The sequence below is a fragment of the Penaeus monodon genome, unplaced genomic scaffold (assembly GCF_015228065.2).
Source record: "Penaeus monodon isolate SGIC_2016 unplaced genomic scaffold, NSTDA_Pmon_1 PmonScaffold_6270, whole genome shotgun sequence".
Taxonomy (NCBI): domain Eukaryota; kingdom Metazoa; phylum Arthropoda; class Malacostraca; order Decapoda; family Penaeidae; genus Penaeus; species Penaeus monodon.
The window spans coordinates 5683-12500 of NW_023661296.1; the positions used below are offsets into that span (position 1 = coordinate 5683).

General features: G+C 26.5%; 1 pseudogene; it reads right to left on the minus strand.

Moving 5' to 3' along the window:
* Positions 1-6363: 6363 nt before the first annotated feature.
* Positions 6364-6818, minus strand: part of LOC119571431 — a 989-nt pseudogene continuing 534 nt past the window's right edge.

Here is a 6818-nt window from a genome sequence, read left to right on the forward strand (position 1 = left end):
GTTTTTGCATATTTGCAGATGTGCCCCTTTTATCTTTCTATCTTTTTTCGTTTTTTTCCTCAAAAACTGTTTTTTTTGTCTGCAAGGCCGGAATGGGTAAGTTATTTAACCAAGCAAAAAGTTTTCCTTTTTTTAAGGCTTATTGTTCCTACAGAGTAAATTATAGTTTTTTTTTTTTCAGGGGAAATTATTACGTATAAATGTTAAAAAATTGTATTCGTTCTGAAGGGTTAAAAAAAGTTGATCTTCGCAGAAGTGTGCGGAATGATTTTAAAAATGTCTTCGGGCTGCAAATTTTTAAATCCGATAGAGGAAATGTTCTGTGGGTCTACAATTTTTAGGGGAATAGTCGCTGTCAAAAAGGCTCCCTTGAGACATGCTATTACCATGGTCTACGAGAAAAAACGTCAGGGTTTCCGTTGGGGCAAGGTTATCAGTCCCTCCCATTGTTTCTCTCTCAATCTCTAAAGAAATCTCCCCCTCTCCCCTCTTTTCCTCTTCCCCTTCTCTCTCCTTCTCTCTCCTCTTCCTCTCTCTCCTTCCTCTCTCTCTCTCCCCCTCTCTCTCCTCTCTCCTCCCTCTCTCTCTCCCCCCACTTTTAAAGCGTTTTTTTACTTTGTAAAGTGTTCCCATTAAATAAAAATGCTGTACTGTTGTTGATTATTTAAATACTATGTCCCCTCTTTTAGCTTTTATTCCGTTTGGGGAAATATCCGCATTGAAACTTTTCATTTTAAAAAAAATTGTTTCTGGCCCACTGTACCAGAGTCAGGTCGCCTGTTTTAAATTTTTTTTTCTTTTTTTATTCCGCCTTTAAACTTTTCAAACTTTTTTTCTTTTTTTAAGTTAATAAATAAACATTAGCTCCTCCTTATTATGCCCGTATTAGACTTATTTGTGACCAATTGATTTTTTTGGTTTTTTTCCCCCCCCCCCCTTCCTCTCTTCTCGTTTCCCCTCCCCAAAATAGGGGTAGGGGGGGGGGGGCAATTCTCCGGCCCTGTTTAAATAGAAACTTCACAGCTGCCTTGCAAGGGTCAACCTAGGTCCTTCAAACCCCAACAATTTGTCAAATTAGGGTCACCTACAATTCTCTTTAAATCATACGAAAAGCTTTTTTGGGAAAAACATTTATTTAAAAAAATTCTCTCGGTATTAAATTCCGCGTCAGTGCTGAGTGTTTAGGTCATTTCAAAGGGTTAAAGGGTTAGAGGTTGGGGGGGGGTCGGGGGCTCGTTTAGTTAGTTTTTAGAGATAATTCAATGATCCTCGTCGCATCACTTCCGACACTCGAATTAAGGGAAATCCGTTTATGTGTGGGCAGATGTTTGCCAGTAGAATGAACCGTTTGAATTTCATAGTATGCATCCATACGCCATGCTATCTCTCACACCACAAACCTATCTATCTATTTTAATCTGTGTGTGTGTGTGTGTGTGTGTATGAGAAGAGGAGAGAGAGAGAGAGAGAGGAGAGGGGGGAAGAAGAGAAGAGAGAAGAATAAAGTAGAGGGGGGAGGGGGTAAGGTGAATAAATAAATTATACATTCATATGGCGAGTGTTCAGTATATAAACAAAATTTACTATTTACTCCCCCAAAAGTTTCCCAACCCTTAATCTAAAACATTAAAAACGAAAACATTTGGTGATACGATATAATGATAAATAAAAAAAAAATAATGCTTCTGGAAAAGCGTACTACTACAATGATGATAATAATTAAAAAAAAAATTTTTAATGGTAATGTAGTTCGTATCAATAGCAATAACAAAAAAAATTTAAAATAAAATTAACGGTGAAATGGCGTGAAAAATAGAAACCCCTTATATATAGTACTGTGTAACATTAAATTTTGCTAGTTCGATGTTAGTGATACGAAATAAAAAGCAACAGCTTTGTTAACAAAAAAATCCCATGTACAAAAATGGGGGAATGATAAATAATAAAATACTATGTAGCCATATGATAATTAGTTACTATATTAAAACTCAAAGATAATACAGTAAAAATGAAATGATTAGGGAAAAGATTAAATAAAGAAAATATTATAAAAATGATATGTATGATTTAAAAAAATTTTATATAAAAATATAATAATTTTATGATGTAAGATAAACATGTGGTGATGATGATAATGATAATAGTATTAACATAGCAAAGAAACTTTTTTTCTGGCCTCAAAATTTGATTAAAATTTTCCTTTTTCCTATGTTGTTTTGGCTTGAAAATACCATTTTTTTTATTCCCGTTTTAAACGCAAATATGTGCTATACCTATATATGGGATTTTAATGTTTTGACCTCTTGTTCAAAATTTCGCACAAGGTTGGATTGGTGTGGTCTTCGGTCATGGGAGTTCTGCCAACTAAAAACTGAATATACTCTTTCAAAAATTCTCTTCTCAATTTAAAAAAACCAATTAATGTTTATATATATATTATATAATATATATATAATTTTTATATATACATATATTATTATAATATAATTATTATTATATATATTTTATATATATAATAAAAATATATTGTGTTTGTGTGTCTTTTGTATTTTGTAAAAAAAATATTGTAGTTGTACGTATATACAATGTCATATATTATATTTATATATTTATATATAATATATTATTTATATATATAGATTTATTAAAATTTTATAAAAAAAAAACCCCACACCCCACACCACCACACACCCCACACACACACATATATATATAATTTTATATATATATTATATAAATAAATATTTAATTTTAAAAAACACAAACACACCCACCACCCACCCCCACACACCCACACCCACAACACAAACAACCATATTATATATATATATAATTTATAATATATATAATTTTTATATATATTATATATATAAAATTTTAATTTGTATATATTGTTGTATATTAAAATATATAATTATATATATAAAATTTATAAATTTTATTATATATTTATAAAAATAATTATATATATATTTAATATATATTTTAATATTTTATAATTTTATTATTGTTGTGTTGTGTTGGTGTGTGTGTGTGTGGGGTGGGTGGTGTGGTGTGTGTGGTGTGTTGGGGTGGTGTGGGGTGGGTGTGTGGTGGGGGTGTATTTTTGTGGTAGTATGGGGTTTTCATACAAAAAATTTTAAATAATTTTTTAAAATTTATATAAAACTTAATTTACTATGTTATTATATATTATTATGTTTTTATATATAATATTATATATTAAAATTTTTTATTATATTATATTGTGTGTTGGTGGGGTTGTGGTTTTTTGTGTGGGTGTGGGGTGGTGTGTTTGGTTGGTGTATTGTTTTTGTGTGTGGGGTGTGTTTTGTGGTGTGTAAAAATTTTTAACCCCCATTTACAGTTAAATTTTAAATATGTATATCCAAAACCGCGGCGCCCGGTTTGTTTTGTGCATATATATTTTTAATATATATATATAATTCCATATATATATATATATATATATTTTTTATATAATATTATTTATATTAAAATTTTATATTAAAAATTTTTTTTGGGGTTTGTGTGTGTGGTTTGTTGTGTGTGTGAGCTCTCTGTGTGTGTGTGTGTGTGTGTGTGTGTGTGAAAATTTTATAAATTTTTTATAATTTTTTATATATTTATTATATTTTTACCCTATATATATTTTATCTAGTTTGTATGATTTTATTTGTTTAAAATCATTTTTAATTTTCATATTTATATATATCTTATATTTTATTTTAATATCTATATAATAAAATTTTTATATTTATTTTTAATAATTTTTATATATATTATATTATATATATAATTGGGTATTTTATAAATTATATATTTTTATATATATATTTTTATATATTTTTTTGTGTGTGTTTTAATATGTTGTGTTGTAAACCCCACACACCACCCCAAATACCACACCACACACCACACACACACCCCACACACCACCACACACCCCACACCCACACCCACACACACACACACACCGCCGCAAAAGCAAACCCCCGCACACACACCACACAAAGACACCACCACACCACACACACAGCACACCCACCACACACACACAACACACAACCCCCCACCACACCCACCAACCCCAAAACACACGCGTGTGTTGAATATAATAAAATTTTATTATATATAAAATATATATTTATTTTATATATATTATAATATTAAAAATTTGTATATATGCACATATCATACCTAAAAAAATTCACACACAACCCCCACACACCACACACCGCGCGTGCCCGTATTGTATGTTGTGTTTTATATAATATATTTATATATATATATTAAATTAAATTATATTATTATATTTATATTATTATTTTATATTAATATATATAAATTTTATAATATATTAATTTTATTTATTATAAATATGTTATTTTTAAACATTTTTTATGTTAGAAAAAAAAAAATAAAAAAAAAAAAAAAAAAAAAAATAAAAAAAACAAACACACAACAAAAAAACACAAAAACAAAAAAAAAAAAAAACAAAAAAAAAAAAAAAAAAAAAAAAAAAATAATATATATTAATATACCTTTATAATATAATAAATAATATAATATTAAAATTTTTTTTTTTTTTTGTTTAAAAATTTTTTATTGGGCTATATATATATTTTATTATATATAAATTTCTATTTATAATTTTCATTTTATTTTTAATTAATTTTATATATATATTTTTTTTTTTATATTATTTAAATTTATTATATATATTATTATTTATTTTATTATTATTTTTTTATAAATTTTATTATTTATGTTTGTTTTTTTTTTTTTTTTTTTTTTTTTTGTTTTGGTTTTTTTTTATTTATGGGGTTTATTTTGTTTTATATTTTTTTTTTTTTTTTTTTTTTTTTTTTTTGTTTTTTTAAAATATAAAACTACCAATATTTAAAAATAAATGTTATACATATAATATTTAGAAATATATAAAAATTATATATATATATATATATATATTATATTATTATTATTATTATATATTATTTATATATATTAACTATATTTGTATTATATATTTAATTATATATATATTTATATATAATATTATAATTTATTAATTATATATGTATTAATATATTATATTTGTTTTCTTTTTGGGAGATTGTTTTAAATATTTTTGTTTGTTTTTTTATTATTATATTTAATAAATTAAAATCTATTATACATATAAAAAGTATATATTTATAATACAAATTTTTATATATATATATAATTTTTTTATATTATATATTTAATATATATATTTTTATCATTATATATGTATATACTTTTTATTATATATTTATATTTATATTTATATATTATTATTTATTTATATAAAATAATTATATTTATTTTATTTATATATATATATATTATATATATATTATTTTATATTAAATTTTATTAATTTCTATATATTATATTATATTTATATAAATTTTATATATATTTATTTATATTTTTTTTTTTTGTGTTGGGGGTGTGGTTTTGTGGTGTGTGTTTTTGTATTTATTTTTTTTTTTTTAATTTTTTTTTTTATTTTTTTGTTGTTTTGGGGGGTGTGGTTTTTGGGTTTTTTGTGTGTTTTGTGTGTTGTTGTGTTATTAACACCCCCACACCAAAATATATATTTTTTTTTGTTTTGTTTGTTTTTTTTTTTTTTTTTATTTTTTTTTTTATTATTTTTTTTTTTATTTATTTTATTATTATCTCATATAATTTTTTCAAAAAATAATAACCCCTTAAAAGGGTAATTTTAAAAATTTCAATAAATAATATATATCCAATATTATTAAAAAAAATAAAATATAAACTGTAATTATACAAAATATAACATTTCTACATGATTTTAAATTTCTCCAAAAAAAGGTAAAACTAACTGTAAAAATTTTGTTGGGTTTGGTTAAAATGGTTTTTCCTTTCGTGGTTTTGGGTGAATTTTCCCTCCAGTTATACAAGGTTTAAAAAATTAAATGATTATTTTTAAAAATTTTTATACTAATAACAATTTGCAAAATTAATTCAAACTTTCGCATTATTGGAATGGTAAAAAAACCCTTCGGTTACTTTTTTCAAAAATTTTTTTTTAATTAACTAAACTCGAAAATATTTTAGGGTTTCTCTTTTTCTTTTTTAAAATTTTCCTTTTTTCTATCAAAACTATTTGTCGTTTTTTTTGGGGAAAAAATTTTAAAATAAATTTTAAATATATTTTATTATAAAAGAATAAATTAAACCTACGGGGGGTTTCGCAGGGGTTTTTTTCACCCAAAATCAAATTATATTACTGTGGGTTTGTTGTTGGGGTGTTTGGTTTTTTTTTTGTGATGTGTTTTTTGCGATTGATTTTTTCTTTTTAGTTTCTGTTCAGATACGGGGGGGTCCTGGCAGTGTAACAGAGAGAAGTTCTTCTGCACAGTCTTCAACGGCGTCATCGCAGAGTTCCCCACATCGACGTCGTCATTCTCGGCAAGAGCGGCGGAGGCAGCGCGGGCACGTCGGTTCTCGTGGGTCTTGACGGTGTTTGGTGAGATGATCCGAGCGCATGAAACGTTTGCCGCACTCGACGCACTCGAAACGTTTCTCGCCTGTGTGGGTTCGCAGGTGACGTTGGAGTTCGTCGGAGCGAGTGAAGGCCTTGTTGCAGAAGATCCACTGGCACGCGAATGGTTTTCTCTCCGGCATGTGAGCGAAGGTGAGCCTTGAGGTGGGACGTTTTGCCATACACTTTACCGCATCCAGGAATGTGGCAAACGTGTTCTCTCTTCTTGGTGCCTGAAGCGTCCCGCGAGGTATTCTGGCAGTTGGGGCAGCGCATCGTG